Source organism: Gorilla gorilla, chromosome 21, assembly GCF_029281585.2.
Source record: "Gorilla gorilla gorilla isolate KB3781 chromosome 21, NHGRI_mGorGor1-v2.1_pri, whole genome shotgun sequence".
Lineage (NCBI taxonomy): Eukaryota > Metazoa > Chordata > Mammalia > Primates > Hominidae > Gorilla > Gorilla gorilla.
This window is the reverse complement of record NC_073245.2, coordinates 43514700-43536192: the sequence shown is the minus strand read 5'-3', so window position 1 is coordinate 43536192 and position 21493 is coordinate 43514700. Positions and strand designations below refer to the sequence as shown.

Here is a 21493-nt window from a genome sequence, read left to right as displayed (position 1 = left end):
TTGGTCTGGAGAGATTAAGCTGAGAGCTGTGAAGCTATGGAGTATAGGAATGGGCACTGGCCAATAAAGCCAATAAGATGGTGGCATCACTTAGTACAGGTGTGCCTAGAAAGGAGAAGGTCACCTTTCTGTTCTGTTTTGATACCATTGTGGTGACTGCAGAGGGAAGATGACAACTGTATTGAGTTTGGATGCTCCTGTGAACATGTAGAGGGATCAGGTCCTTCAAGTAAACGTTGTAGGCTAAGGATAGAGACAATAGAGCTGCCTTTGATATCCAGAGAACTAACCTGGTATGTTTGCCATAATGATGAGTCCCCAGGAAGAACCAGAACAAGACAGAGGAATGAAAGTGAGTATAGAAATTTGTTAGACAAACTAGGGTAAAACTTTCTAAGTAGAAAGCAGAATAAACAGCCTTGTCACTGGGCATTCTTCCTGCTTTGAGGCTAGAGGACCATTTCTGGATGTGGGACAGAGGTAATGGTGGTTATGGTGCTAGAAAGCGATTTTGCACAGAGGCTAGACACTGTGCTTGATGTCCATACATTCCTGAGAATTGAGGAATATTGTCCTCCAAGTTCAAACTTAGTTCACAACTAGTACTTGAAATGCTAAGAAATGTTCATTGTGTTATATATACTCCTCTTCTATGGCTAATGTCTAATTTCTCCCCCTGTTTGGATCCAGACTTCTAGAACTAGTGTTCCCAACTAAGTTCTCCAAGGTCTAGAGTCCCAATTTTACCTCAACTAAGAGAAATCTGCTTTTTGTGCCATCACTCCACTGAAATGGCCTTGCTTTTGGTTGCCAGTGCCTTTCTTGTTGAAAAATGTAAGCATTCTTTACATTTTACCATTTGCTTTGCCTTTAGCCAGCGTTTTACAACATTTCTCAATCCTTTGAAACCCCCCACCCCGCTTTTTTTTTTTTTTGCCTTGGCTTCTGGTCTCTGCATGTTCTTTCTTAGTCATATTTGGAGTTTCTTCTTCTGCCATCTGCCCTGTAATATTTCTTTGTCATTTTCACTACTTTTTCTATTTTTTAATATACTTTGCTGGCATTTGCTCACTGTTTCTTAGATCAATGACAATCCCAGCCTAAACCAATGGATCCAAGGCCATGCACTAAATGACTAATTTATATGTGTGACTTTTAATTTGCATGAAGCTTAAAAGCCTGGTGTGAAAGTTAAATGTTTTTATGCTAGAGATTTTCATTGACATTTAGACATGTTTGTTAGCAGAGGGTGGGGTTTTGACAGAAGCCAGGTTTCAAGGAGGAATGCATAAATTTGCTGGCCTAAGTAGCATGACAAGGAAACAAATTTTACAGGAGGCTGAGGCATGAGAATCACTTGAACCTGGGAGGTGGAGGTTGCAGTGAGCTGAGATGGTGCCACTGTACTCCAGCCTGGGTGATGGAGTGAGACTTTGTCTCAAAAAAAAGAAAAAAAAAAGAAAAAAAAAGAAAAAAATTTTAAAATTTGGAAGAAAGTATTGGCCTTGGATTCAGTAGCATAGTTGAGATATAATGTTTCCAGACTTTCTACTTTGGAAGTATTTGGAGAAGAAAAATTGTTGTGAATTTCAGGTTTAATGTATAGATTGCTATTTCCCTGGCTCCACGTGTATTGAGAAACACGAATATGAAGTCAGCAGGATTTTTCTCTTGTTCTGTGACTTACATATCGAATTACATATTTGTTCTATTCTCTTGGATTACTCAGCCATTTCAGGCTCAAAATGTCCCAAAAATTAACTCCAAATCTGTTTACCCAGCTTTTCTGTCATCTTCCTATCCTCGGTAATTAGCACCCACAACTTTTCTTTCTGAAAAGCAGTTCTTATAAATGGCAAACACTTATTTAAAACTTTTGAGTCTGGTCATTCTTGTGGAACAATTTGGCATTGTTTGTAAGATCCTAGGAAGAATGGAGGTGGAATATAGGATGTGGGCTGAATTCACACATGACTGTACTTTCAGATTTTTCTCAATATCTGCTGCCCAAAGATACCATTGCTCCCAACTTGAGCTCAGAAATGCTTTGTATTTTCCGGTAGAGACTATCGGATGAGTCTGACCATATTTTTTGCTTGTCTGTTAACCCTTACCATGTGTACCTGAGAAAAATCAGATTACTCTTTTAGGTTAGACCCCACAGAGTGGGGTCCTCAGTTGAATGACCAAGAAGAAATTCCATTTCTGTTTAGCTTATATTAAACTACTGTGGTATTTATTACTCGATATAATTTGGAATTGGTGACCAGAAATTACCCCCCCAACTAGTGGGCTTTTTTCCTGCTTTGTCCTGAGGACAGGATGTCCCAAAATATCTAAGAGAAAAATCTGGACATTTCCCATTTTGGCCAGAAAGCAGTCATAGTATTTGTGGAAAGAAAAGGCTTACAAAGAAATCAAAATTCTAACTTTTCTCATTCACAGAAAGACCTATAAGACACTAAAAAGCATCATCAATGAAACTCAAAGGCAAAAATAAATAAATAAATAACCCTCAGAAGCCCTTTCAGATTCATGTAAAAAACCCACTGGCAAAAAGACAAAAAAAATTAGAAAAACAGTTGTATTTATTTTCAAACTTAAAAAGCAACCAAATACCAGAGTTTCTATGTGCCTCTAGATTTTCTACAGAGGTTCCTGAAACTCTTAAATTGCCTCCATATAAGATTAAGCCCTCAAAGCATTTGCACTAAAATTTCTTGTGTTTAGAAGAATATGCCCTAGAAAAAAATGATAAAGAGAAACTATTCCATTTAGATTAAATACACTAAAGACCTTTCACCAGGTTTACTCTGTTTTATGGAAATTAATTTTCCTGCTGTACAAACATAATAGATATAAATAGAGAACTGTCTCCTCAGAGTATGTTTTAAATTACCAAGGCCAAGGGGGTAGATACATTTATTGTATTTTAATTTAATTTAATTACTTATTTTATTTTTATTTCCATCTTTCCTTTTATTCTTCTGTGCTGTTGCTCTTCCAGATTCCTGGATTACAGCAGTCCTCATTGATTTTACTCTTCTTTACATTGTTAAAGTCTTTATGATTGTATTTTATTTTATTTATTTTTAAAAATTGTTTATTATTTATTTTGTTTTTAAAATAATTTTTTGTGGGTACATAGTAGGTGTATATATTTATGGGATACATGAGATGTTTTGACACAGGCATGCAATGTGTAATTATCATATCATGGAGATTGGGGTATCCATCCCCTCAGGCATTTACAATCCAATTACATTCTTTTAGTTGTTTTAAAATGTACAATTAGGTTATTATTAATTATAGTTACTCTGTTGTGCTATCAAATAGTAGGTTTTATTAATTCTTTTTTTTTTGTACCCATTAACCATTCCCACTTACCCCTACATCCCCACTGCCCTTCCCAGCCTCTGGTAACCATCATTCTACTCTCTAAGTCCAGAAATTCAATTGTTTTGAGTTTTAGATACCACAAATCAGTGAGAACATGTGATATTTGTCTTTCTGTGCTGGCTTATTTCACTTAACATAATGAATTCCAGTTCCATCCACATTGTTGCAAATGACAGCATCTTATTCTTTTTAATGACTGAATAGTACTCCTTTGAGTATATGTACCATATTTTCCTTATCCATTCATCTGTTGATGGATACTTAGGTTGCTTTCAAATCTTAGCTGTTGTGAACAGTGCTGCAACAAACATGGTAGTGCAGATACCTCTTCAATATACTGATTTCCTTTCTTTTGGGGATGTACCCAGCAGTGGGATTGCTGGATCCTATAATACCTCTATTTTTAGTGTTTTGAGGAGCCTCCAAACTGTTCTCCACAGTGCTCATACTAACTTAAATTCCCACCAACAGTGTATGAGGGCTCCTTTTTCTCTACACCTTTGTCAGCATTCATTATTGCCTGTCTTTTAGATAAAAGCCATTTTAACTGGGGTGACATGATATTTCGTTGTAGTTTTGATTTGCATTTCTCTGATGATCAATGATGTTGAGCACCTTTTCACATGCCTGTTTGTCTCTTATATATCTTCTTTTGAGGGATGTCTATTCAACTCTCTTGTCCATCTTTGATTGGATTATTAGATTTTTTTTATAAAGATGTTTGAGGTCCTTATATATTCTGTTTATTAATCTCTTGTTAGATGGGTAATTTGCAAATATTTTCTTCCATTCTGTGGGTTGTTTTTTTACTTTGTTGATTATTTCCTTTCCTGTGCAGAAGCTTTTTAACTTGATGTGACCCCATTTGTACATTTTGCTTTGGTTGCCTGTGGAATATTGCTCAATACATTTTTGACCAGACTGAGGTCCTGAAGAATTTTTCCAGTATTTTTTTGTAGTCGTTTCATAGTTTGAGGTCTTAGATTTAAGTCTTTAATCTATTTCGATTTTATTTTTGTGTATGGTGAGAGATGGGGTCTAGTTTCATTCTTCTGAGTATGGATATCCAGTTTCTGAGCACTATTTATTGAAAAGACAGTCTTTTCCCCAGTGAATGTTTTTGGCACATTTGTTGAAAATGAGTTCGTTGAAGGTGTCTGGTTTGTTTCTGTGTTCTCTATTCTATTCCATAGGTCTATATGTCTGTTTTTTTTTTTTTTTTTTTTTTTACCAATACCATGCTGTTTTGGTTACTATAGCACTGTAGTATAATTTGAAGTCAGGTAATGTGGTTCCTCCAGTTTTGTTCTTTTTGCTTAGGATAGCTTTCGCTATTCTGGGTCTTTTGTGGTTCTATATAAATTTTAGAATTGTTTTTTTCTATTTCTGTGAAGAATGTCCTTGGTATTTTGATAGGGAATGCATTGAATCTGTAGATTGCTTTGGGTAGGATGGACATTTTAACAATATTGATTCTTCCAAACCATGAACATGGAATATCTTTCCATTTTTTGGTGTCCTTTTCAATTTCTCTCATCAGTGTTTTATAGTTTTCATTATGGAGATATTTCACTTCTTTGGTTAAGTTAATTCCTAGGTATTTAATTTTATGTGTGGCTATTGTACATGGGATCACTTTTTTGATTTCTGTTTCACACTGTTTACTGTTGGCATATAGAAATACTACAGATTTTTGTATGTTGATTTTCTACCCTGAGACTTTACTGAATTTATCAGCTGTAAAAGTTTTTGGTGGTGTCTTTAGGTTTCTTCAAATATAAAATCATATTATCTGCAAACAAGGGTAATTTGACTTCTTCCACTCCAATTTGGATGCCCTTTATTTCATTCTCTTGTCTGATTGCTCTAGCTAGGACTTCCAGTACTGTGTTGACTAACAGTGGTGAAAGTGGGAATCCTTGTCATGCTCCAGATCTTAGAGGAAAGGCTTTCAGTTTTCCCCCATTCAGTATTATACTAGCTGTGTGTCTATCACATATGGCTTTTATTGTGTTGAGGTATGTTCCTTCTATATCCAGCTTTTTGAGGGTTTTTATCATGAGGGGATGTTGAATTTTATCAAATGCTTTTCCAGCATCAATCGAAATGATCATATGTTTTTGGTCCTCATTCTGTTGATGTAATGTATCACATTGATTAATTTGTTGATGTTGAGCCATCCTTGCATCTGAGGGATAAATCCCACTTGATCACGATGAATAATCTTTCTAATATATTGTTGAATTTGGTTTGCTCATAGTTTTTTGAGGACTTTTGCATCAATATTCATCAGAGATATTGGCCTGTAGTTTTTGGTTTTGTTTTTTTTTTTGATGTCTCTTTGTCTGGTTTTGGTATCAGGATAATACTGGCTTCATGGATGAGTTTAGAAGTATTCTCTCCTCGTCTATTTTTCAGACCTCATGGATGAGTTTAGAAGTATTCTCTCCTCCTCTATTTTTCAGAATAGTTTGAGTAGGACTGGTATTAATTCTTTAAATGTTTGGTAGCATTCAGCAGTGAAGGCATCTGGTCCTGGGGTTTTCTATACTTGGAGCCTTTTTAGTACAGCCTCAGTCTCATTTCTTATTGGTCTCTTCAGGTTTGGATTTCTTCCTGGTTCAATCTTGGTGTGTCGCATGTGTCTAGGAATTCATCCATGTCTTCCAGGTTTTCCAATTTATTGACATAAACTTGCTCATAGCAGCCATTAATGATTTTTTGAATTTCTGTAGCATGAGTTGTAATGTCTCCTTTTTCATTTTTGATTTTATTTATTTGGATCTTCTATCTTTTTTTCTTATTTAGTATGGCTAAAGGTTTGTCACTTTTGTTTAACTTTTCAAAAAAACAACTTTTTGTTTCATTGATCTTTTGTATTGTTCTCTTCATTTCAATTCCATTTATTTCTAGTCTGATATTTATTCTTTCTTTTCTTATACTATTTTTGGGTTTAGTTTGCTTTTGCTTTTCTTATTCTTTAAGATGCATCATTAGATTGTTTATTTGAAGTTTTTCCTCTTTTTCTGACATTGACCCTTATAGCTATAAACTTCTTAGTACTGCTTTTGCTGTATCCCATGGGTTTTCATATGTTGTGTTTCTGTTACCATTTGTTTCAAGAAATTTTTCAATTTCCTTAATCTCTTCAGTGTCCCACTGGTCATTCAGGAGTATATTGTTTAATTTCCATGTATTTGTATAGTTTACAAAATTCATCTTGAGGCCAGAGAAGATGCTTGATATTATTTCAATGTTTTGAGTGTTTTAAGGCTTGTTTTGTGACCTAACATGTGATCTATTCTTGAGAATGATTCACGTGCTGAGGAAAAGAATGTGTATTCTGCAGCTGTTGGATGAAAACTCTGTAAATATTGTTTAGATTCATTTGGTCTATAGTAGACATTAAGTCTAATGTTTCTTTGTTGATTTTCTCTCTGGAAGATCTATCTTTGTGTTTGAAGGATATGTATCAAATATATATTCAAATATATATATGTGTATATATATATTCAAATATATATATTTACCAGATATACTTTTCTAGGATAAGTTTTCTTCCTTCAGTACTTTTTAATTTAATTTAATTTAATTTAATTTTTTTGAGACAAGGTCTTGCTCTATTGCCCAGGCTGGAGTGTAGTAGCATTATCGCAGATCACTGCAGCCTTGATCTGCTGGGCCTAAGTGATCCTCGCACCTCAGCCATCTGAGCAGCTGAGACTACAAGCACGTGCCACCACACCTGGCTAATTTTGTTTATTTTTTTTAATAGAGATGAGATCTCACTATGTTCTGCAGGCTGGTCTTGAACTCCTGAGCTCGAGTAATTTTCCTGCTTTGGCCTCCCAAAGTGCTGGGATTACAGGCATGAGCCACCATGCCTCGACTCCTTCAGTGCTTTAAATATGTTATGCCACTCTCTCCTGGCATAAGCCTGTAAGGTTTCTACTGAAAAGTCTGCTGCCAGACATATTGGAGCTCCATTGTGTGTTATTTGTTTATTTTCTCTTATTGGTTTTAGAATGTTTTCTTTAGCCTTGGTCTTTGGAAGTTTTATTATTATATGCCTTGAGGTTGTCTTCTTTGGGGTAAATCTACTTAGTGTTCTATAACCATCTTGTACTTGCACATTGATATCTTCCTCTGGGTTTGGGAAGTTCTCTGTTATTTTCCCTTTTAATAAACTCTCTACCCCTATCTCTCTTTCTCTACCTCCTCTTTAAGACAACTCTTAAATTTGCCCTTTTGAAGCTATTTTCTAGAGCTTATAGGCATGCTTTATTCTTTTTCATTCTTTTTTTGTCTCCTCTGACTGTGTATTTTCAAATAGTCTGTCTTCAAACTCACTAATTCTTTCTTCTGCTTGATCAATTCTGCTGTTTAAAAATGCTGATGTGTTCTTCAGTCTGCCAATTGTATTTTTCAGCTCTAGAGTTTCTGCTTATTTTAAATTATTTTATTCTCTTTATTAAATTTATCTGGTAGAATTCTGAATTTCTTCTCTGTGTTATCTTGAATTTCTTTGAGTTGCCTCAAAACAGCTATTTTGAATTATCTGTCTGAAAGGTCACATATCTCTGTTTCTCTATGATTGGTCTGTGATGCCTTATTTAGTTCATTTGGTGAGGTCATGTTTTCCTAGATGGTGTTGATGCTTATAGAGTTCTTTGGTGTCTGGGCAGAGAAGTTAGTTATTTATTGTAGTCTTCACTATCTGGGCTTGTTTGTACTCGTCTTTCTTGGGAAGGCTTTCCAAATACTTGAAATGACTTGGGTATTGTGATCTAAGCTGTATCTGTTTTAGGGTGCACTCCAAGCCCAGTAACACTGTGGTTCTTTCAACCTCATAAAGGTACTGCCTTGATAGTCTTAGACAAGATTTGGAAGAATTCTCTGGATTACCAGGAAGATACTCTTTTCTCTTTCTTTACTTTCTCCCAAACAAATGGAATGTCTTTGTTCTGAGCCATTTAAAGTTGTGGGGGTGTCGGGGGGAGGAAGATGAGCACCTCTGTGGCCACCACCACTCTGGCTGTGCTGGGTCAGACTTGAAGCCAGCACAGAATTGGGTCTCACCCAAGGCCTGCTGTAACCACTCCCTGGTAGTAACTCCCTATGTTCTCTCAAGGCCCTGGTACTCTATAATCAGGAGGTGGCAAAGCAAACCAGGCCTATGTCCTTCCATTCAGGATGGCAAGTATCCTCAGACCCTGAGTGGGTCCATAGGTGTCATTCAGGAGTCAGAGATTAGAGTAAAAAGCCTTAGAAGTCTACCTGGTGTTCTGTTGTACTGCAGCTGAGCCAGCACTCAAACCACAAGATGCAGTTCTTCCCACTTTTCCATCCCCTTTCCAAAGGCAGAGGAGCCTCACCCCATAGCCATCACCACCATAGGACATGGATAGTACTGCCAGACTGCTGCCAATGTTCCTTTATGGCCAAAGAGCTCTTAAGTCAGCTTGTGGTGAATGCTGCTTGGCCTGGGAATCACCCTTCAGGGCAGTGGGCTCCCCTTTGGCCCAGGGCAGATCCAGAAATGCCATCCAAGAGCCAAGTTCTAGAATCTAGAGTGCTTGGTATTCTACTCACCTGTGGCTGAGCTGGTACCTGAAGCCAGCAAGTCTCAGAGGCCCACCCAAGGCCCTCAACATAGTACTTGGGTATCTCTGCTGGTTATTCAGCACCCAAGGGCTCTTCAGTTAGCAGGCAGTGAATCGTTCCAGGACTGGGTTTTTTCCTTCAAAGCAGTGGGTTCCCTTGTGGCCCAGGGTGTGTCAAGAAATGTCATCCTGGAGCTAGGGCCAGAAAAAGGGGTCTCACGGCTCTCACTGGCACCCTATCCTGCTGTGGTTGAGCTGATACCCAAGATGCAAGACAAAGTTCTCCCCACTTTTCCCTCATCTCTCCTCAAGGAGAAAGAATGTGTCTCTTTCAGAGCCACAAGCTGTGCAGCTTGGGGTTAGAGGAGAGGTGATACCAGCACTCTCTTAGCTGTCCCGGCTGGTGTCTCAGTCAGTTGTGTGCACCCCTAGTCTACTGTCTCTGGGCTGAGTTCAGCATTAGGACTTGCCTAAGAGTTGCAGTTCTCTGGCCTACAGTGCTTTTCAAATTTACTTAGACATCCAGAGCACTTTAGCCCTCAGTGGCAAGGTTTGCAAGAACTCAAGTTCTGGGATGGGCAACTCCCCTTTAGGTAGGGCTGATTTAAGTGCTCCCACTGTGTGTGTATATGGGAGGGAGGGGGCACCAGCTGAGTTTGGTCTGGTTTTTCTTTCTGCTCTAACAGGAAAGCATTGAGTTCAATGCCTTACAATTGCTGTGCCCTCCCTCCTCCAGCACACAGAAATGCTCTCTGTACCATGCTGCTGCTCCCAGAGGATGGGGGAGGGGTGACATCTGTGATTCAAGACTTTTTTCTGCCTCTTTGGTGCATCTTTCAGTGATATAAAATTCTGAGGGCTCACCTCATTTTTGTTTCTATTGAAGATGGTTTGTGTCTGAGTGTGTGTGTGTGTGTGTGTGTGTGTGTGTGTGTGTGTGTAGATAGTTGTTAAATTGGTGTCCTTGCAGGGCGGGATGATTGGTGAAGCCTTCTTTTCTGCCATCTTGCTTCACCTTCCTCCCCAATCCTTTCTTAAGACTCCATCTCTCAATGCTGTCACATTGGGGATTAAGTTTCAACAGGAGTGTTAGAAGGGACAAATATTCAAACCATTGCAATGAGTAAGGAGATTGAATCAGTAATAAAATGTGTTGCATCAAAGAAAATCCCAGGACCTGATGGCTTTACCATGGAATTCTACCAAACATTTGTTTTATTATTTAGTTATTTATTTAACTTTTATTTTAGGGTCAGGGGTACATGTGCAGATTTGTCATCTAGGTAAGTTTCGTGTCATGGGAGTTTGGTGTACAGATTGTTTCATTACCCAGGTATTAAGCCTAGTATCTGATAGGTAGTTTTGCAATCCTCATCCTCCTCCCACCCTCCGCCCTCAAGTAGGCCCCAGTGTCTGTTGTTCCCTTCTTTGTGTTCATACGTACTCTATGTTTAGCTCCCACTTATAAGTGAGAACATAGGGTATTTGATTTTCTGTTCTTGCATTGGTTCACTTAAGATAATGGCCTCCAGCTCCATCCACGCTGCTGCAAAGGACATGATTTCATTCTTTTTATGGCTGCATAGTATTCCATGGTGTATATATACCACATTTTCTTTATCCAGTCTACCACTGATGGGCATTTAGGTTGATTCCATGCCTGTGCTATTGTGAATAGTGCTGCAATGAACATACATGTGGATGTGGCTTTATGGTAGAATAATTTATATTCCTTGGGGCAAATACTCGGTAATGGGATTGCTTGGTCAAATGGTAATTCTGTTTTAGGTTCTTTGAGAAATAACCACACTGCTTTCCACAATGGTTGAACTAATTTACATTCCTACCAGCAGTGCATAAGTGTTTCCTTTTCTGCTCAACCTTGCCGGCATCTGTTATTTTTTTGACTTTTTAATAATAGCCATTCTGACGGGTGTGAGATGATATCTCGTTGTGGTTTTGATTTACATTTCTGTAACAATTAGTGGTGTTGGGCATTTTTTCATACGTTTGTTGGTCGCATATGTGCCTTCTTTTGTGAAGTGTCTGTTCATGCCTTTGCCCACTTTTTAATGGGGTTGTTTTTTGCTTGTTAATTTTTTTTAAGTCTTTATAGATTCTGGATGTTAGACCTTTGTCAAATGCATAGTTTGCAAATATTTTCCGCCATTCTGTAGGGTGTCTGTTTACTCTGTTGATAGATTCTTTTTGCTGTGCAGAAGCTATTTAGTTTAGTTGGTTCCCATTTATTACTTTGTGTTGCAATTGCTTTTGGTGTCTTTATCATGAAATCTTTGCCAGAGTCTATGTCCAGAATGGTATTTCCTAGGTTATCGTCCAGGGTTTTTATAATTTTAAGTTTTACATTTAAGTCTTTAATCCATCTTGATTTGATTTTTTTAATATGATGTAAGAAAGGGGTCCAGTTTCAATCTTCTGCATATGTCTAGTCAGTCATACCAGCACCATTTATTGAATAGGGAGTCTTTTCCCCATTGCTTGTTTTTGTATACTTTGTCAAAGATCAGATGGTTGTAGGTGTGCAGCTTTATTTCTGGGCTCTATATTCTGTTCCATTGGTCTATGTGTCTTGTTTTTGTTACTGTAGCCTTGTAGTACAGTTTGAATTCGGGTTATGTGATGCATCCAGCTTTGCTCTTTTTGCTTAGGATTGCCCTTGCTATTTAGGCTCTTTTTTCACAGGAATTTCAAAATAGTTTTCCACATGAATTTCAAAATATTTTTTTCTAATTCTATGAAGAATGTCAATGGTAGTTTGATAGGAATAGCACTGAATCTGCAAATTGCTTTGGGTAGCATGGCCATTTTGACAATATTGATTTTTCATATCCATGAGCATGAAATGTTTCTCCTTTTGTTTGTGTTATCTCTGATTTCTTTGAGCAGAGATGAACATTCTTTGAATGTTTTGTCATTCTGATTGTAGAGATAATTTACCTCCCTGGCTAGCTGTATTCCTAGGTATTTTGTTCTTTTTGTGGCTATTGTGAATGAGATTGCACTCTTGACTTGGTTCTCAGTTGGATGGTGTTGGTATATAGGAATGCTACATATTTTTGTACATTGATTTTGTATCCTGAAACTTTGCTGAAGTTGTGTATTATATCATGGACCTTTTGGGCAATGACTATGGGATTTTCTAGGTATAGAATAATATTGTCTGCAAACAGGGATAGTTTGACTTCTTCTGTTTCTATTTAGATCCTTTTTTTTTCTTTCTCTCACCTGATTGTTCTGGCTAGCACTTCCAGTACTATGTTGATTTATGTGGTGAATCACATTTATTGACTTGCATATACTGAACCAGGCTTGCATCCAGGGATGAAGTCTACTTGGTTCTGGCAGATAAGCTTTTTGATATGCTGCTGGATTCAGTTTGCCAGCATTTTGTTGAGGATTTTTGCATCTATGTTCATCAAAGATATTGCCATGAAGTTTTCTTATTTTGTTCTGTCTCTCAAAGGTTCTGGGGTCCTGCATGTGTATTGCAGTTTTGATGATGTGCTGTCAGGCAGCTTAGGGATTTTACCCTCAGGTTTGTACCATGTCAGGATCTCTTACTGGCTTTGTACTTCTAAGATCAAATTAAGAATGTGATGCTTTTGGTTGGTAGAGTGGTAGAGAGGATTGGCATAGAACAATTTAGGGTTAGCAATGTCATTGAGATGAAAGATTTGGATACAGGTTAGGTGTGAGAAATTGAGTTCAAGTTGAACATTTATAGGATGAATCAAGGGGCTATTTGGAGATTGGGTAGTGAATTGTAGTACAAAAAGGATGGGACCTTTGTGTTGGTGTAATGATAGAAACAATAAACAATGATGAGATGGAAGTGAGGATCATATTTATAAAATTAGGCTGGGGCAGTGGTTTGGGATAGGCTGGGTTAAGAATTGTATTTGTGGATGAATGTATCCAGCAGTGAAATTGGGTGAAACTGAGAATTGGAGTAGAGGGCATTTGTGGATGAGCTGGTTGTTGGGTTGAAGCTGGGTGTTGGTGTTGGATGGCTTGACTAGTGTTGTGTTTGTCTTGGGATTGGGGCTTGAGTGGGCATAACATAGAGGTAGAACTGGGATTGGCATTTGGTTTTGTCAGATGTTTGGTGCAAAAAGAATGAATGTTGGGTTGTTATGAGCAGAATTTGGGTTAGTCTGGGATGAGGGCTGGCTAGAGTTTAATAAAACACCTGAGTGCACCACAGCAAGGGTCTTATGGAATGGCAACTAATTAGTCTTGAATAAAATACATCTAGTGTGTCCTTTCACATTCTTCAAAAACTCCCTTGAGTGTGACTTTCATTGACCATAAATAGCCCTAAATGTAGGAGAAGGCAGTGCAGGTAAATGAAATCAGGGGGCTAGAATGTTTCCAGATGCATTCCTTCGAACCATGGCAGTTCCAATAAACACACACACACACACACACACACACACACACACACACACACACACACACACACACACACACACTCTCTCTCTCTCTCTCTCTCTCTCTACAAAAAGGAAATAAGAAACATAGGACGAACATTAACCAGACATACAGACATATGGACAACCAACCAAAGTTATTTCTCCTTTCTTGGGAGTGAGTTCAGTTATGATGTCTAGCCTTTTCCCTTCTTCCTCCCCTTGTTTCTACTTCTACTGCTCCATAATCCCTTCCTTTTACTCTCCTCACTTTTTCTCTTACACTCCATCCTCCAAAACCCTTTTCCTTTTACCTTTTTTCTTGAGGTATCCTTGTTCCCAGTAAAACACGGGAATAGTAATCATCACTGCAAATGAATTTACAATAAAATGAAGACAGAACTTTATGTTTCAAGGGTTATAAAAATTTCTCCTTCCTTAATGATTTTTAACATGTGTCCAGCTGGAATAATTCAGGGCCAGGAACTATTTTGAACAATCTCTTCTAATAAGAAAGTCACTCATTCTTTTCTTTTACCATCTCAAGCATACACATAAGAGATTTATCTACTTATATTTTCATATAAATCTCTGTATCCCTGTTAAGCTGAGTGTTTTATTTACTTTATTTGTAAACGTCTATTAAATAAATTAATATATAAATGATTTATGACTAAATAAATATAGTATGCCATAAGCAGATATAAATGAGATGGAAAGATCTTTGAAGTTTGAGGAGAACACAATTTGGGGTTCCCAGTTGGCAGAAGATAAATGTATCAGGTGTACTTAGGTATATTTTTAAGAGCTCTGGATGGAACTATTAAAAAAGTACATGCATAAGTTATTGATGGTGGTTGTAGGTGTTACTTGATTTATGATGTTAAGCCATGGACTATATTGTGAGGGAAGACAGTCTGGGTGATACATAAATGTGAGAGTTAGAAGGTCATGATTGGGAATAGTTGAGGAATTAATATCAAGCGGGGGCTTATGATAGTGGTGAGGGGGAGACTCATGCAAGATACCATTCCCTGGGCCCCTATCCAGGCCTACTGAATTTCTAGAGAAGAAGATTTAGTGTGAGAATTTAAAATAATTTCCTCAAATTATTTTAGTATGTTCTTGCCTCTAAAACTTCTTTCTCTATACACACTTGATATCTGATGCCCATATCTGAAACTCCTCTAAGTCCATTTCTGAGATAGAAAAGCTAGTTTCAGAGAGTTGAGACACAAAATCATTGTTAAAGTCCATGCTGGGATGTGAAAGCAGGTCTCCTCTGTCTTCTGGTCTGAAGAGGGAGAGATTTCAAAGGTGACATTAATTTGACATGGGAGATACAATGCACAATGATTCAGGACAATATGAAGTCATGGAAGCTGTTCAAGAGAGAAGAGGAGGCTTCCTTCCAAGGCTGTCTTGGGCTACTCCACATGTGGAGAGACTGAAGAAAATGCATTATTTCTCCCTTATTCTTATTGTATATGTTCCTACTCCTCTCTTTGGTGACTAAAAACAGGAAGTGTTCCATCTGGTGTGTTTGGATGAGAGGAAAATTCTCCAGATCTAGTGTTATCCAGAAAAGTGTGGATGCCACCCTGGGGAAACCCCCTGCAGATATTCTCATCCTATTGTAAGTAGGATGGTGCCAGGAGAGACATCATGATGAGGGTTTTGAGGTAAAAAAGGATTGAGGTAAAAAAGACAGTGATACTATGATGCTGGAGCATGGATGAATGAGTGCCATTTTCATCCCCCTTCCTCTGGTTGACTAGCAAGGTGTCTGATGTAGCAGCAGTTGAGTGCTTTCTCTGTATTTCTCTGGTAGTTTGAATATACCACAGCATGCAAACGTCATTTACTTCACTTCTTTCCTTTTCTATCTTCCTGCTTCATCCATGCTTAAAGGAGAAAGGACAGACATTCCCCATAAAGAAAATCACAATCAAGAGTGGTACAGTTTACAGGTTCTTTGGACTCATTTTTATCAGTGTGGTAGGCATTGGAGACCTCTGTGTTCCTAGCCTGGTACAGAGTGTGAAATGATAAACTGGTGTGGAATGAGGGGATGGATGGATTGTAGTAGCCTAAGCTGAAATACAGGCTAGAGAGTGTAGATTTTATATTGAAGGCACTGGGAACTTCTTGTGCCCATTATTCAAGAAGATACCAGCCTCTCCAAGAAATTGTATTAGAAAGGGAAGCAATGTGACAGACAGGATAGAATATGTGTTATGAGTCATGTATGTTGATTTTATATCCTGCAACTTGGTTGAATTTGTTTATTAGTTCTAGCATTTATTTTAGTGTGGAATATTTACAAATAAGATCATGTTGCCAAGACATGGAACCAACCCAAATGGCCATCAATGACAGACTAAAGAAAATGTGGTACATATACACCATGGAATACTATGCAGCCGTAAAAAGGAATGAGATCACGTCCTTTGCAGGGACATGGATGAAGCTGGAAGCCATCATCCTCAGCAAACTAACACAGAAATAGAAAACCAGGTCTCCGGCCTGAAGTGGAAGTGGAGAAAAGATGGAAGACCATCAGCACATGCCCATCGACATCCAGACCAGCAAGCTGCTCGATTGGCTTGTGGACAGAAGGTACTGCAACCTGAAATGGCAGAGTCTGGTGCTGACGATCTGAGAGAAGATCAATGCTGCCATCCAGGACATGCCAGAGAGCGAAGAGATCACCCAGCTGCTGTCTGGATCCTACATTCACTACTTTCACTGCCTAAGAATCCTGGACCTTTTTAAAGGCACAGAGGCCTCCACGAAAAATATTTTTGGCTGATACTCTTCACAGTGGATGAAGGATTGGCAGGAGATTATAGCCCTGTATGAGAAGGACAACACCTACTTAGTGGAACTCTCTAGCCTCCTTGTTTGGAATGTCAACTATGAGATCCCCTCACTGAAGAAGCAGATTGCCAAGTGCCAGCAGCTGCAGCAAGAATACAGCTGCAAGGAAGAGGAGTGTCAGGCAGGGGCTGCTGAGATGGGGGAGCAGTTCTACCACTCCTGCAAGCAGTATGGCATCATGGGCGAAAATACCCGAGGAGAACTTCTGGCCCTGGTGAAGGACCTGCCAAGTCAGCTGGCTGAGACTGGGGCAGCGGCGCAGCAGTCCCTGGGGGAAGCCATCGACGTGTACCAGGCCTCTGTGGGGTTTGTGTGTGAGAGCCCCACAGAGCAGTTGTTGCCAATGCTGCGGTTCGTGCAGAAGTGGGGAAACTCAACGGTGTATGAGTGGAGGACAGGGACAGAGCCCTCTGTGGTGGAGCGACCCCACCTCGAGGAGCTTCCTGAGCAGGTGGCAGAAGACGCGATTGACTGGGGCGACTTTGGGGTAGAGGCAGTGTCTGAGGGGACTGACGCTGGCATCTCTGCCGAGGCTGCTGGAATCGACTGGGGCATCTTCCCGGAATCAGATTCAAAGGACCTTGGAGATGATGGGATAGACTAGGGAGACGATGCTGTTGCTTTGCAGATCACAGTGTTGGAAGCAGGAATCCAGGCTCCAGAAGGTGTTGCCAGGGGCCCAGATGCTCTGACACTTCTTGAATACACTGAGGCCCAGAATCAGTTCCTTGATGAGCTCATGGAACTTGAGATCTTCTTAGCCCAGAGAGCAGTGGAGTTGAGTGAGAAGGCAGATGTCCTGTCTGTGAGCCAGTTCCAGCTGGCTCCAGCCATCCTGCAGGGCCAGACCAAAGAGAAGATGGTTATCATGGTGTCAGTGTTGGAAGACCTGATTGGCAAACTTACCAGTCTTCAACTGCAACACCTGTTTATGATCCTGGCCTCACCAAGGTATGTGGACCGAGTGACAGAATTCCTCCAGCAAAAGCTGAAGCAGTCCCAGCTGCTGGCTTTGAAGAAAGAGCTGATGGTGCAAAAGCAGCAGGAGGCACTTGAGGAGCAGGCGGCTCTGGAGCCTAAGCTGGACCTGCTGCTGGAGAAGACCAAGGAGCTGCAGAAGCTGATTGAAGCTGACATCTCCAAGAGGTACAGCAGGCGCCCTGTGAACCTGATGGGAACCTCTCTGTGACACCCTCCGTGTTCTTGTCTGCCCATCTTCTCAGCATTTGGGATGAAGATGATAGCCAGGGCTGATGTTTTGGGGCCCTTCAAGGCAAAAGACCAGGCCGACTGGAAGACGGAAAGCCACAGGAAGGAAGCGGCACCTGATGGTGATCTTGGCACTCTCCATGTTCTCTAGAAGAAGCTGTGGTGATTGGCCCTGTGGTGTGTCAGGTGAAAACCACAGCTTCTCCTTCTAGTTTGTATAGCAGACTTAATAAAAGAGGAAAAAACAAACAAACAAAAAAAGAAACGGAAAACCAAACACTGCATGTTCTCACTTATAAGTGGGACCTGAACAATGAGAACACATGGACACAGGGAGGGGAACAACACACAGTGGGGTCTGTTGGAGCGGGGAGAAAAGAAGGAGAGCATCAGGACAAATAGCTAATGCATGCCAGGCTTAAAATCTAGGTGACTGGTTGGTAGGTGCAGCAAACCACCATGACACGCATATACATACCTATGTAAGAAACCTGCATGTTCTGCACTTGCACATGTATCCTGTAACTTAAAGTAAAAAGAAAAGAAAAGAAAAGAAAAAGATCATGTTGCCTGTGAATAGAGATAATTCTACTTCTTCCTTTCCAGTTTGGATGCCTTCTATTTATTTTTCTTGCCGAATTGCTATGGTCAGGACTTCTAGTACTATGTTGGAATAGAACATAGTAGACTAGAAGTGGTGAAAGTGAGGATGCTTATCTTGTTCCTGATCTTAGAGAAAAAGCTTTCAGGTTTTCATCATTGAGTATGATATTATCTGTGGAACTTTTATATATTACCTTTATTATGTTGAGGCAAATTCCTTTCATTCCTAGTTTATTGGATGCTTTTATCATAAAAGGGTGTTGAATTTTCAAATGGCTTATCTGCAATTTAGATAATCATGTGTTTTTTCCCCATAATTCTATTTCCCCTTAATGTGGTATATTATACTGATTGATTTTCAAATGTTGAACAATTCTTGTATTTAAGGAAAAAAATCCCATTTGATCATGATGTATAATCATTTTAAATTGCTCTTTAATTCTGTTTGCCAGTTTTTAAAATGGATTTTTGCATCAATATATGTCAGTGATAGTGGTTTATAGTTTTATTTTCTTGTAGTGTCTGTGTCTGTGTCTGTCTTTGGTGTAAGTGCAATGTTGGCCTTGTAAAATAAGTTTGGAAGTACTTCCTCCTCTTCAGGCTTTTGGAAGAGTTTGAGGAGGATTAATGTTAATTCTTTAAATGTTTGGTAGAATTCACCAGTGAAGTAAGTTGATCCTAGACTTTTGTTGTTGTTTTTGGTAGGTTTTTGATATCTGATTCAATCTCGTTACTTATTAAAGGTCTGTTCAGATTTTCTATTTCTTCCTAATTCAGTCTTGGCAGGTTAGGGGTTTCTAGGAATTTATCAATTTTATCTAGGTTATCCGATCTGTTGGCATACAGTTGTTCATATAGTAGTCTCTTATAATCCTTTTCACTTCTATAAAAGTGGTAGCAATGTCCCCTTATTCATTTCTAATTTTAGTTATTTGAGCATTCTTATTTTTTCCTTTTAGTCTACATAAGATTTTTGATTTTATTGAACTTCTTTATAAATTTTTTAAAAACGTTCATTTTAGGTTCAGGGGTACTTGTGCAGGTTTGTTATATAGGTAAACTCCTGTTACAGGAGTGTGTCGTACAGATTATTTCATCACCTAGGTACTAAGCCCAGTTATTTTTTCTGCTTCTTTCCCTCCTCCTGCCCTCCACCCTCAGATGGGCCCCAGTGTTTGTTGTTCCTTTCTTTGTGTCTGTGTGTTCTCATCATTTAGCTCCCACTTGTAAGTGAGAACATGCAGTATTTGGTTTGCTGTTCCTGCATTGGTTTGCTAAGAATAATGGCCTCCAGCACTATGTTCCTGCAAAGGACATGATACAATTCTTCTTTATGGCTGCATAATATTTACATTTTCTTTATCCAGTGTACCACTGATGGGCAGTTAGGTTGATTCCGTAGCTTGGCCATTGTGAATAGTTCTGCAATAAGCATACATGTTCCTGTGTCTTTATGATAGAATGATTTATATCCCTTTGGGTATATACCCAGTAGTGGGATTGCTGGGTTGAATGGTAGTTATATTTTTAGCTCTTTGAGAAATAACCACACCACTTTCCACAATGGTTGAACTAATTTACACTCCCTCCAATAGCATATAACTATTCAATTTTCTCTGCACATCTGTTATTTTTTGACTTTTTAGTAACAGCCATTCTGACTGGTGTGAGATGGTATCTCATTGTGGTTTTGATGTACATTTCTCTAATGATTAGTGATATTGAGCTTTTTTTCATGTGCTTATTGGCGACATGTATGTCTTCTTTTGAAAATTGCTGTTCATATCCTTTGCCCACTGTTTAATGGGGTAGTTTTTTTCTTGAAAATTTGTTTACATTCCTTATAGATGCTGGATATTAGACTTGCGTCAGGTGTGTAGTTTGCAAAATTTTTCTCCTATTCTGTAGGTATATTAATCTGTTCTCACATTGCTATAAAGAAATAACTGAGACTGGGTACTTTAAAGGAAAATAATTTAAATTGGCTCATGGTTCCATAAGCTGTACAAGAAACATTGAGGCTTCTGCTTCTAGGGAGGCCTCAGGGAGCTTTCAATCATGGTGGAAGGCAAAGGGGGAGCAAGGCATCTCACATGATGGGAGCAGGAGCAAGAGAGAGAGAGCAAGGTGGGAAAGGTGCCACACACTTTTAAACAACCAGAGCTCGTGAGAACATCAAGGGGATGGTGCAAAACCATCTTGAAGGATCCATCCCCATGATCCTATCATCTGCCATCAGGCACCACCTCCAACATTGGGGATTAAAATTGAACATGAGATTCTGATGGGGACACAGATCCAAAACATGTCAGTAAGTTGTCTGTTTACTCTGTTGATAGTTTCTTTTGCTGTGTAGAAGCTCTTTAGTTTAATTAGATCCATTTGTCAATTTTTGCTTTTGTTGCAATTGCTTTTGGCATCTTCTTCATGAAATCTTTGCTGATTCTTATGTCCAGAATGGTATTGCCTAGGCTGTCTTCCAGGGTTTTTATAGTTTGGGGTTTTACATTTAAGTCTATAATCCATCTTGAGTTGATTTTTGCATATGGCATAAGGAAAGGGTCCAGTTTCAATCTTCTGCATATGGCTAGCTAATTATCTTAGTACCATTTATTGAATAGGGAGTCCTTTCCCCATTGCTTGTTTTTGTCAGCTTTGTCGAAGATCAGATGGTTGTAGGTGTGTGGCCTTAATTCTGGCCTCTCTGTTCTGTTGCATTGGTCTATGTATCCGTTGTTGTACTAGTACCATGATGTTTTGGTTACTGTAGCCCTGTGGAATAATTTGAATTTGAGTAGCATGATGCCTCTTGTTTCGTTATTTTTGCTTAGGATTGCTTTGGCTATTGGGGCTTTTTGTTCCACATGAATTTTAAAATAGTATGTTTTTCTAATTCTTTGAAGAATGTCATTGGTAGCTTGATAGGAATAGCATTGAATCTGTAAATTGCTCTGGGCAAGAATGGCCATTTTAATGATATTGATTCTTCCTATCTATGAGCATGAAATGCTTTCCATTTGTTTGTGTCCTCTCTGGTTTCTTTGAGTAACAGTGTTTTGTAATTCTCATTGTAGAGATCTTTCACCTCCATGGTTAGCTGTATTCCTAGGTATTTTATTCTTTTTGTGGCAATTGTAAATGAAATTGTGTTCCTGATGTGGCTTCCACCTGGCTGTTGTTAGTATATAAGAATGTTAGTGATTTTTGTATGCCGATTTTGTATCTTGAAACTCTGCTGAAGTTGTGTATCAGCTTAAGAATCTTTTGGGCCGAGACTAGGGGGTTTTCTAGATACAGAATCATGTTATCTGCAAACAGGAATAGTTTGACTTCCTCTCTTCCTATTTGGATGCCCTTTATTTTTTTCTC

General features: G+C 38.9%; 1 pseudogene; it reads left to right on the top strand.

The window, feature by feature from the left end:
- The first annotated feature begins 15971 nt into the window (after positions 1-15971).
- Positions 15972-17733, top strand: LOC101137594 (CDK5 regulatory subunit-associated protein 3-like; annotated as a pseudogene).
- Positions 17734-21493: the final 3760 nt, after the last annotated feature.